This window comes from Mastomys coucha, unplaced genomic scaffold (genome assembly GCF_008632895.1).
Source record: "Mastomys coucha isolate ucsf_1 unplaced genomic scaffold, UCSF_Mcou_1 pScaffold7, whole genome shotgun sequence".
Taxonomy (NCBI): Eukaryota; Metazoa; Chordata; class Mammalia; order Rodentia; family Muridae; genus Mastomys; species Mastomys coucha.
Window position 1 is genome coordinate 91,029,008 of NW_022196913.1, and position 12,731 is coordinate 91,041,738.

Below are 12,731 nucleotides of genomic sequence, written 5' to 3' on the forward strand. Positions count from 1 at the left end.
CCAAGAAAGACATAGTCCATACTGGCCACTGGTAATAATGACACTTGCTAATTTAGAATTTTATTCCTGTCAACTATTATGGTAGTAAAAAGTTGTAACCTAGTTTTGGGTATTTTAAATATCTCACTCAGCCACTCTGATCATCCACAGTGACACAAACCCTTATCAGGAAGGCTTTGGGCCTTGAATATATAGAGAATATCTCTAATAGAGCAAAAACAAGTGTGGTTACAGGTGCTGTAGAGCTGTAGCCCCAAGTTTTGGGCAGGTGTTCATTCTCCCTCTCAAAACTGGCACTGCTCACTCTCACATTTCTATATGATCAGTTGTGGCTCATGGGGGCTATTATAAAAGCAGATCTCACCAGCTGTTCAGTTCCCCCTCTTCTGGAGAGAACAAACTAATAAATTCAAGTGCAAAGAAAGGTGTCTTTACTGTAATATGTGTCCCTGGGCAAGAGAGCCTGATCTCTCACCTGTGGACTGATTGATGTATGAGATTGGTTAATATTGTATGCTAGTTAGACTTATGCTTGCAAAGTTTAGAAACTCAGTTCAAAATTCGTTAAGCCTACAAAAAAAATTGACTAGTTTCTCCAGTGACAAAGAATGTGAGAGAAGAGCCCATGGAACAACAATGATAATAACATGAATGACAAAAGCTGCAATCGCTAAAGCACCAGGACGTACAGCCCAGAGCGGATGCCTCCAACATTTCTTAGATTCCTACTTACTATGTGTGTTCGGTACAGACAGGGATCCTCCAAATGGGAAAGATGCTCCTCTGTGGTCTGGATATTTTCTCTGAATCCTGACCATAAAAGCTGAGGAGCTTTTTCACTCCTAAGTTAAAAGTCCGCACAGTAGACTTAAAATGCTTGGGTAATAGAATCAACAAATGGATCTAATGTGTATGTGGATTCTACAATTGAACTAACCCATATTATAAATCCATCTGTAGCCAGGACTTGGGTTTAGATGTCATAGAAAAACACACTCTCCAGGGAACAAGGATTACAGAAGAACAGAGGACCGAACAGACATTTTGCAGAAAAAGAAACTGCTAACTCCAAGCAGTGATATTCTGCATTCATTTTAATAACATCTCAGACACGATCATGGAAGTTATTTAACCTTCCAAATCCCCGAAACAGTTACAGAAAAAACGAAATGCATCCTGCACCACCATGGGGAAGTGTCTTAGCTTTTTTTTTTTTATTGTAGACTTGTGCGCTGATGTTTTGCGCTGCAGCTGTTTTCTTTGCAGCTGTTTTCGGTTCATTACAGTGGGGACTTGTCAGGTGGGGTAAAGCACGGACAGATAGGACAGAGTTAAGAAAAACTGAAAGCTGCGCCTACTAGTAAGGACATTATCTGTAAATGACTTGGCAACCTCCGGCCTTGATCATTCAGACATTACATCCCATGGCACTGGTACAAGCCGAAATGTGTTAATTTGACATTTTGATGTAGTTCCAGCTTGAGTGATTCATTTTCTTTCCCTAAATTCCCACTGCAACATATGCTAGACAGAGGGGATTTTTAGCCTTAAACTAAAATGTGTGCTTATCCTAAAGCCTGGAAGTGTTAAGTTACCCTAGGCATCCTTAACTTGTTTTAACATATTGGATGCTTTAAATTTTTCTCTAATCCTTTGAAACACAGAAGTGTCAAGGGTTATTTTTTTCAAACAAATTGAAAACATTCTCGGTAGAAATTGTTTTAAGGACAAGAGGGTCGAATTTTTGTCACTTTTTAAAACTAAAGCATTAATGTCATTGGGTATATTGAGTATTTTGTTAATTATATTTTTAGACAGATTGGCATTGCCTAGATTCACTGCTTTCTTTCTCCACAAAGTCTCACATTCTCCAAAATGCATTATATATTCAAATCATTACTAGCAAACTATCAAAACATAGAATAAACCTGTGTTTGCTTGTTTGGTTTTTTTGTAGTCTAAACTTTATTAATTTTTTATGATTGGAACACAAAACCATAGACTAGTTTGCCCTTAGACCTACTTGAACCTGTTTTTTTCTTGCTCTCCTTAGATGTGTTTCTGAAGCAGTATACAAACACACACAAGAGTTAACTGGGGCTGCGCTTTTTCATATTCGTATTCTGGATTTATTACAAATGCAGTGAATCAGAAACTAACGTGGACTTCTAAAAAAATCTGCATCTTTAACAAGTTTTCCAGGTGATCTGCCACTGGGACTGAAACATTCTAAGCAGTTTACTGAAAAATGTTGCAGGTTTTTAGTAGGAGAAGCTTCAAAAATAGTAGCAGTGGCATAAAATAAATGAAACCATATTTAGAGTTATGGCTTTGAGTATTTAATATTCTAACAGCACTACTCTACCTCAGCTGCATATTAGAACCCACTGGGGAAATGTTAAAATTCTCTATGCGAAAGCCACATCTCAGACCAATTAAATCAGAATTTTGGGTGCGATCCAGACTTCAGTGGGCTTTTGAGTTCTAGTGAGCTCCATGTGAAGCCGTAGTAAGAGTCATTGCCGTGTTTTGGTTTATAGACATGGAAAGAATCTTGAGGAGGCACTGGGTAATGTTTGGAGCAGAGACCTCTGAGAGGACAGAAATCTGAAACTCCCTTATGCATACAAGTGTTTTGGGGTTGGAGGTTTTGCTTTTACCTTTAATTTTAATTTTAATTTTTACGTGTATGGGTGTTCGCCTGCATATATATCTGTGTACTGTAGGGGTTCTGGGGATCATGCTCTTAGCTGCTTGAGTCACCTCTCCAGCTGCACAATTAGTTAATGATACACTTGCATCCGCACTTCCACCATTGATAGAAACAGGTGACTCCATTCCATAATCAACCTCTTTCGGTGAAAGCAGAGAGCATGGCTGTTGCGGGCTCCTCTCCTACTATGCAGTCTTGGCACTTTGAAAACATTATGCAGGTCAAGTGGAGTCAAAAGAAAGACCACATTTCTCTTTGTTCCCAGTCCCAAGCTGAACATGGCCACAGCTTGTTCTACACTGACATGGTAATTAACCTGGATTCCTAATTTACTTTCTAACTACCATTCATCACAGACTGTATAGGCAGTGGGCAAGCAATGTGTGCACCCAGATGAGAATTACAAAGAACTGGAATGCAAGTTAGAGACAGTCAGTCATTTATGTGGACTCCAGAACAGCCCTGGGATTTCACTTTCATAAATTTGACATTCATCCTCTCTCAAAACAAAACAGAAAGTTAATGGACTGACTTGATTCTACTGAAATTTAAATTTTCTGTGGTGCTTATAGCAAAGGTTAAACACAGGGCCTTCTGCTCCTGTTTTACAAAACATCTCTGCAGTTAAAAAGTTATGGCTGTGTATGCCCAAAACTGTAACAATATAACCAGACAAAGACACAAAAAGACAGTGCTGTAGTGATGTTTAATTCTGAAAGATGAAGAAGCGATGCAGCTTTAACTGTGGTAAGGTAGGGAAATAGTTTTCAAAACAGCTTTAAGAATGGGGAGGAAAGTCATTTGTGGAAGCACGGTAGCTGAAATCTGCAGATGGCACAGCTAACAAATAAATCAATTAAAGAATGCAGAGTGTGAACAGAAACATAAATGTGAATTAAAACCATACAAACTTCAAGTTATGTATGAAGTAAGTATTTTAACCACTGGCACTAAAATCTTAAATTGAATTCTCCGGTGAAACAGAAAGCTGATATAATTGCCTACATAAAGGGTGGTTTGAGAATTACAGCTGGTAGGATAAAAAAAAAAAGTCTCTGTTTTGAATAGACAGTAAAAGCATGACAGATGAATAGAGAGCCTGCCAAGACACCAACAATAGTCCAGGTGAGGAAGGACTAAAGCGTGATGTAGTTTCCGTGGCAGACCGTGGATTAAGTAGTTCAAGCTTGTACTCTCCTGATGCTCATGGTGAAGGATTCCTACGTGAGCTTCAGCCTTGTCCAGCCATGCAAGGTCTTTTGACCTAGTGAGTTCAAAGAATTCAGGGTGTTTCCTGGAGAAATTGGTTTCTGGTTTATTTTCTTGCCTGGACCTTCAAAAGATTTCAATAATGAGTATCTTGTTCAAATATTGGGTTATTTTTATTAAAATTTTATCATCATCATTATTATTGTGTATGAAGTGTTCTGGGTGTGTTGTGTGTGTGTGTGTGTGTGTGTGTGTGTGCATGTAGTCATGTGTAGAGATCAGAGGACATTTTTTTGGAAGTTGGTTCTCACCTTCTACCTTGGGATCTAGAAATTTTATCTCAAGTTGTCAAGTGGTCACAGCAAGGACCTTTACCTGCCAAAGCATTGCATTTCTTTACTCATTCATAATGCTTGCTATATTTGGGACAGTTAGGGATGTTCCTTGGCAGGTCAGAGGTCTCATCCTCTCCCATACCAGAGCTCTCAGGAGTCAGCCAGGGTGTGCTCCTTGGGACCTGAATCCCTGATTTGAGTAGTACCTGGTCTCTGGAGGAAGTTTTTCAGTCTGTTACTCTTCAAGGGACAAATAGAATCTTCTCACTTGACCCTCTGCCCCCCCCCACAAAAAAAAAAAAAACATTCAGAAGAAACCTCACATTTACGAGAGCTAAGCATGCAAAATTCTGCCAGTGACTTAATCATCAACTCTATCTCTCAAAAGGATATACTTAGACAAGGTGGAGTGTAGCTGCTTCCCTGAGACTTAGATCTCCCCTCCTGGGAGACCCAGCAGAGTTGGTGACGAGTTGTCTCTAGACTCAGGAGACAAGAAAGTAGGAGGCATAGAATCCTAGGAAATTGAGAATGCTCTCCAGGTCCCTGGCTCAAGGATGTGGAGACAGGAAGCTGCTAAGGGATACAGCTACCCGCAGGCAGTGCAGGAGATCTGGTGATGGAGGTTTCATGCATCCTTACCCATGTTGAGATGGGCTTTTTGGTGATGCAGTTGCTAGAGTCATCCATCTTTCTGTAAATAACTCAGTAACTCCCTCCATTCACCAAGCTGTGAATAGATAGAACTTAGGTAGAATTGTTTATTTGGTCTGTAGTTGCCCTCTCTATCAGTAGTGAAGGAATATACCCAGCAGGGAATACCAAGCAACACAAGAGTTTGGTACAATGTCTCCACAGAGTGAAACCTACACTCTCGACCTGGATAAAAAACGACTGATTTTTTAAAATGTACGTCCATCTTCGTTCATTTTCCTCTTATCTCAGACACCCTGACCCCGGCCCGGCCCCGATCCCCTTCATCTAGTTGCACCTGCTTCCTCACAGTCACAGCTATCTGCAGCCTTGGTTGTACCTTCTCCTTAGCCAGCAGCCCTGGCCCCTCTCTTTACCTTCTAAAACAGTGCTTCTCTCTCTTCTAATGCTGTGGCCCTTTACTATAGTTCCTCATGCTGTGGTGATCCCCAAACACAAAATTATTTTTTATGCTACTTTGTAACTGTAATTTTGCTACTTTTATGAATAGTAACATAAATCTGTGTGTTTTCTGATGTTTTTTGGCAACCTCTGTGAAAGGGTCCTTCAACCTACAAAGGGGTCACGATCCACAGGTTGAGAACAAAAGGTCTAAATACTAAAAGTTTAAATCCATCAACTTTTCTTGAGATCATTCCCTAATGATTCCCCCGGGCTCCAAAGACATACAATCAGTATTCACACCACTCTGCTTTGGGGTCCAGATTCAACTTGTGTGTGCCTTTTATCCCCAGACAGATGTGAAGCTCTGCGAAATCAGGGTCAGCACCCTCTTTTTCCTCACCTAGCACAATGGAAACACCCGCACCAGGATTCAATTAAGAGTGGCACCCAAGTCCTCGCTTAGATCATCTGGTTGGCTATGAGCATCCACATCTGTATTGGTCAGGCTTTGACAGAGCCTCTCAGGGGACAGCTATGCCAGGCTCCTGTCAGCAAGTGCTTCTTGGCATTAGCAATAGTGTCTGGGTTTGGTGGCTGCGTATGGGATGGATCCCTAGATGGAGCAGTCTCTGGGTGGCCTTTCCTTCAGTCTCTGATCCACTTTGTCCCTACATTTTCTTTAGACAGGAACCATTCTGGGTTAAACTTTTTGAGGTGGGTGGATGGCCCCAACCCCTCAACTGGGGGCTGTACCTATCCACTGGATATGGTCTCTACAGGTTCTATCTCCTCTTTGGTGGGTATTTCAGCTAATATCATCCCCATTGGGTCCTGGGAACCTCTTGCTTTCCTGACTTCTGGGACTTTCTGGGGGCTACTCCCAGTTCCCCATCCCCCCACTACTACACACCTCCATTCAATTTCCTGTCACTCTCTTCTCCCTGTTTCCTCCTACACCTGATGCTGCCCTCCTTTTTCCCTCCCTTCCTCTCTCTCCCACATCCCTTCCTCCCTCTACCTTCTGTGATTATTTTGTCCCCTTTTCTAAGTAGGACTGAAACATCTACCCCAATGTGTGGGGAGCCGCAGCTGCCACCCTATATATTGAGCACCTGGTCTCCAGCCAGAGCAGAGAGCATTGTGATAAACAAGCCCTTATTTGGAAAAGCTAAGTGCCTCCAGTTTGTGATGCAAGCTGGCATGATTTCCCGCAGCCTATTATGCTTTGCCACATAGCGGATGCTGATTGGGACCAGGGAAAGTATTTAGCCCACGAGTGCTTGGGCTGGGTAGAAGTAGAAAGGAAAAGAGAGAAAGAAGAAGAAATGAACGAATGATTCTGTAGTACAAGGTTCCTGAATAAATTGCTTGGAGAAGAGTTCGTGGTTGCCTCCTTATTTCCACTGGTCAGTGAGGCGGTGACACCAATGGAAGAGTTGGCAAAGGGCAAGGACTGAAGGAGCTGAAGGGGATTGCAACTCCATAGGAAGACCAACAACATCAACTAGCCAGACCCCTCAGTACTCCCAGGGATTAAACCACTAACCAAGGAGTACACATGGAGGGACCCATAGCCTCAGCTGCATATGTACTAGAGGTTTGCCTTATCTGGCATCAGTGGGAGGAGAGGCTATTGGTCCTTTGGAGGCCCAATGCCCCAGTATAGGGGAATGCTAGAGCAGTGAGACAGGAGAGAATGAATGGGTGAAGGAGCATCTTCATAGAGGCAAAGAGGAGGGGGAAAGAGGGGATAGAATGGGAGGGTTGTGGAGGGGTAATCAGGAAGGGGGACATTTCAAATGTAAATGAATAAAATAACCAATAAAAAGTGGAAAAATTAAATAAAAATTTAAATAATAAAAAGATCATCTTTTAATTTTGTATCCATTGCTTCAAGCAGTTTTTTTTTTTTTTTTTTGGTTTGTTTGTTTTTGTTTTTTAAAGTCATACTTGGTGCAGGAAATAATACGTTGGGGGCCAAGGAGGGAGCTCAGTGTTTAAGAGCTCTGCTGATTTTCTAAAATCCAATTACTGTCACCCACATGATGGCTCCCAACTATCTGTAACTGCAGTCCCAGGGGATCTGACACCCTCTTCTGGTCTCCATAGGCATCAGGCATGCATGTGGTTCTTAAGCACATAAAAATAAATGATTTTGTTAAAGGAAATAACATTTTGAAGTAAATGTAATTTTTTATTAAGAAATTTATGGTTTTGTTTTACATTTTGATTAAAGTACAATTCCATTACATGCCCCCTTCCCTTCCCTCCTCCTAGCCCCTCTGAAGTCCCCTCCCCAACTCCTTTCATGTCCCTCTCTCACTCTCAAACTGATAGCTGCTTCTTCCCTAATGATTGTTGTTACATAGACATATGCACCAATATATAACACAGTCTGTGGAATCTATTTTTGTTCGTATGTATACTGTTTCTGGGCTGGCTATTTTGTACTGGATAGTTAATTAGCTAATTAGCGGGCTCATCCCTCTCACCAGTTATCAGCTGTGTCAAGGGGTATGAGCCCGAAGACTTCCACTTTAGCACAGCTGCGGATACTACCATTGTTCAGCTCTTGTGTGTGTAGCCATTTCTAGGAGAGACTGTTTCACTGTAGCTTCCTGATATTCTGGCTCGTAATCTTTCCATCCCTTCTTCTCTTCTAAGACCCATGCACTCTAGCAGCAGGAAGTTGCCTAGGTTTCTACTACTAGGCAACTAAACAGCAGCTTGTTACCACCAACATATGAGTGTCGTTTAATGCACCATTCTGGATATCTTGCCATGCCGGTCACTGTTGTGGTTCGTAGATGTCCAAACCAAGGTAGAACTATTCATTGTGTCACCCCTTCAAGCAGCTAGCTTGGTATTTCCTGGTACTACAGAACTTGGTCTGCAGGAAAAATTCTTTAGTGATAGCTCCAGCTCTAATCATCTGAGCCCCCATGTCCTAAATGTGTGGTGTCTTGAGCAATAGGGGCCCACCTCCAACCCCAGAGACATCCTGAAGGCAGCAGCTATAGTCTGTTCGGGGCACCACTGGGATCACCTTGAGCAGCCATTCTAAAGATTATTTCTGGTGCTTGATACTAGGGGTTTTGTTAGTCAATAGTTCTTGGGGGGAGACCACTGTCAGCCCCGGTGGCATAACTTCCTTCTCTCTCTCTGTCTCTCTGTCTCTCTGTCTCTGTCTCTCTCTGTCTCTCTCTCTCTCTCTCTCTCTCTCTCTCTCTCTCTCTCTGTGTATGTATACAATATATATGTATACACATTGTATATATGTATACACATTGTATATATGTGTGTATATATGTATACAATACATATCGTATATACATGTGTGTATATATACACACACATACACATACTTATGTGTACATTATTTCTTTCCTGACTCCCACTTCCATTTCTTGCTTCCTTTCCATTGGTGGGAGTTAAACCCAGTGCCTTGTACAAGCTGAGCAAGTACTCTACCACTGAGCCATACCTTTATCCACCTATTAATTTAATTTTGAGACGCGTCACACTAAGTTACCCAGGCTGGCCTCCAGCTTTGACCTTCATACCTGAAGTTCACAGGTTGGGCACACAAATCCTAGCTCAATTCACCATTTTCTTTTCTGCTCTTGTGTCACATTTAATTATTGAAGTATGTGTTTACTCAATGTCTATTAACTGGTCATGCGTGCAGGGCCCATTTATGTGTCTAAGTACTTACCCACCTAGATACAGCAGTAACTGATTGCAAGTCTAAAACTAGATACTAATTAGACAAGAGTAAAGGTTTCATTTACATACATATACCTGCTTTGAGATCATTTTTCATTATTTGTCTCTGCCTTGAGTCTAGACTTGCCAGGGCTCTTTGTTTCTGCTGGTAGTAGACAATGAGAACTGTCCTGCTCCCACTTCAGGATGGAGCCTCTCCTTTCCTCCACTCAGTGGGTTGCCTCTAGTGTCCAGCCTCTCCTTGCCACCCTGCTCCTTCCATGGCCATGAGGGATGCTGTTCCCTACAGCATCCCTTCTTCACTAAACTTTCTGTACAATCTCTCTCTCAGAAGCTGTCTCCCAAGATGCCTCCACTCAAGTGGTACCTGCTTGCACTGCTTGTAGGAGGTACTGTACACATTCATGTATGGGCACTGTGGCTTTTGATTCCAATTCATGTCCTTCGGCTGACGCGGCAAGCACATTCTCCAACCCCTAAACTATAGTCTCAGAATAAGTCGCTATGATATCGAGAGAAATTCTAAAGCAGGTGAGATGCTATAGCAGGAGGCAAACATGGAATCTGTACAAATCCCTGAAACAGAAGTATGTCATTGCTCTCAAGACATGGAAAAGCAAGCCCACAGGAGTTAAACCACTTGCCCCAGGCTACACAGCTAAAAAGTAGCCAAACAGCTGGGCAGTGGTGGTGGCGCACGCCTTTGATCCCAGCACTTGGGAGGCAGAGGCAGGCAGATCTCTGAGTTCGAGGCTAGCCTGGTCTACAGAGTAAGTTCCAGGACAGCCAGGGATACACAGAGAAACCCTATCTCAAAAAAAAAAAAAAAAAAAAAAAAAAAAGTAGCCAAACAGGTTCATATCTTTATCAGTCTAGCTTCAAAAGCCCATTTTAACCAGTACACCAACCAGGAGATCAAAAACATGAATAAACACATTACAAAATAGTTGAATGTGTGTGGTAATAATAATAATAATAATCTCAACAGCAAGATTAGATTCTTCACAACTTGATTGAGCTTTTCCAAGAATCTACTGGCCAAGTGCAATGAATGAGTCAAATCATTGCAGTATTGTATAGACTTAGCACAGGCCTGGCTCATGATAAATGTTTGGTGAGCGTACCCACATCACATTCTGAGCACCCCACCTCTGATAGCATAGCTAGCTAAGAAGCTTCACTTAAGAAATTGCTTCCGCCGGGCGGTGGTGGCGCACGCCTTTAATCCCAGCACTTGGGAGGCAGAGGCAGGCGGATTTCTGAGTTCGAGGCCAGCCTGGTCTACAGAGTGAGTTCCAGGACAGCCAGGGCTACACAGAGAAACCCTGTCTTGAAAAACCAAAAAAAAAAAAAAAAAAAAAAAAAAAAAAAAAAAAAAAAAAAAAAAAGAAATTGCTTCCAAGAACATACCCAAGATTTATTTGCCTTCTTGAATTCTTTCTTATATTACATTTTGTCAAGCTTTCCTTTTCTGAAACATTGAAAAGGACTTTGAGAGAGACAGATGGGAAAGCAAGAGATTTTATACATTAGTTTATCAGAGAGAAGATGTGTTTTTCATCTGAGAAGTGGATTTTCTCATAAGTTGAACTAAAGTTAACAAATACTACCTTGAAATCATTTGGTAGAAGAGCTGAATTCCTTTGTGAGAAAGATTTTTTGACCCAATCACAGAATGGAGCATCACCATCTCAAAAGAGAGCTAACATCATCTTCCTTCATATTTCCCATGGAGAGCCTTTGTGCTTTCTTCCTTTCTATTTTCATCTTTCATAACACTAGCTTTGCTCAAAAACTGCCAGACTTTTCACCACGAGGGCATCCAAACATCGACTAAATCAAAGCAAAACTAGCAGAATGGAACACTTTACCATTTGGGGTTTGCTAGGTAGAAATTTAGGTGAACCAGCATAGTCTGCATGCTCTTACAAACCAAGTTAGATGACTGTGCTAGCAGAGGTTGTGGTTGCTGAAAAAAGGAAATTGCCTTAGAAAGGAAGGCTGGGTCTTCAGTGGGCACACTGGTCACCACACTTTATGGGTGGCTGGTGTTGGTGTACTAGTCGCGCGTGCATCTTTGAAGATGTATGAAGCAGTCTGAATGTCTGCAAGAAGAGAATACACTGAATTTGAGCTTATTGACTGAGTGCCTAAGAGAAATTTGCATGAGATTTGCACTATATCATGTATCATGTATGTTTATAGTCTGTATCTTACCTCATCTTTAACAAGATATTATTATGAAGTAGGTTTCATCAAAACCCTCATTTTACAAATGAGGAACCTGAGTCAAATAACTTGCCCTTTGGACATTTTAGTGATAAATTATAGAAGAGAGATTCACATTCAGGCCATTATTACTATAAAATATTTGTGCACAGACTGCAATCTACTCTTGAATGAGTGCCCCGACTTGACTAGGTCCAAAATAGAATGAACTAGGAAGAAAATATGGAGCCTCTGCCTCAATCAGTTAGCATTACACTCGTGAAAACTATTTTTCAAGCAACACTTTGGTCCTCAATTTTGTGACATGTCACAATCACAGGGTGTCATTCTGTGGCCAATTTTTACTAAAGAAAGAGTTCTCAAATCTTAAAGCTACTGTAGTCTAAAGAGAAAGGCAGTCAGAGTAATTTGAGTTAAGTTGTCAATTCTATCCCCTTGAGATTTTCCCAACAAGGAATGGCCAGTTCTACATCTTGCGGAAAAGGGAGAGACCAGAGGGTATTTTACCTAGCACTTCAGAAGCAGAATCTTAGGCACTTCCTTCCTCTGTGGAATTGGAAGAGATGATGCCTTTTGAATCCTACTTGAAGACAGAAAGGAGTTTGCCAGGGCTATTGTTGTCCTGACAATGGAGGATGATTTTCATAGACAAGTTGATTGCTTTCGAAGCTGCAGGAAAATAAAGACGATTTCAACAACTCCCTGTGACAGTGAGAGCAGCCACTTCTGAAAGGACAAAGTAAGGGAAAAAGAGTGGTGGCAGTTTTACCAGTCAGCTGTTCCTCATCTGAGGGGGACAATGAGATTCACAATGCTTTCATATTAGATCAATGCACACCTTTCCAAGGTTCTGGCAACCTTTGTGCCTGCTGAAGCTAACAAGAACTTGTAGGATGTAGCTAGCCCAAAACAATGTTTGTGCTCTCTAGCAGCACTAAGTGCACGTAGTTAGTGTATATAAGAAAGATGCTTTCTGAGCTATTGAACAATGCTCTAAAAACCTGTCTCCCCAGATAGGAAGGGAATACTTCCTTAGAAAGTCAATAAAGTACAGTCAGAACAAAAAGATATGAATGAACATACAGCCATTGACACATCCATGTAAAGTGATCATACGCAGCAGTCTCAATGAAACCAGGCACAGTGCTACATGTTCATTTCCTCTAATAAATAAAAGGTTCATCAAATCATGGACTATCTAGCAATCTTCATGTTACCCTACCCAAAAGAAGATTTCTATACATGTGATTTCTGGGTTTGGGGTGGAAGCTGAGAAAACTCACTTCAGAGGCAGAAGTTTAAAAATGAAAGCTTTATTTTATGCATATGCAGGAGAGTACCAATTTGGGATCTGAACTGAATCCCCAAAGGGAGATTGTACGCCATTTTTAAAAGATGAGAACACAAAGCAAGGGGGAGCA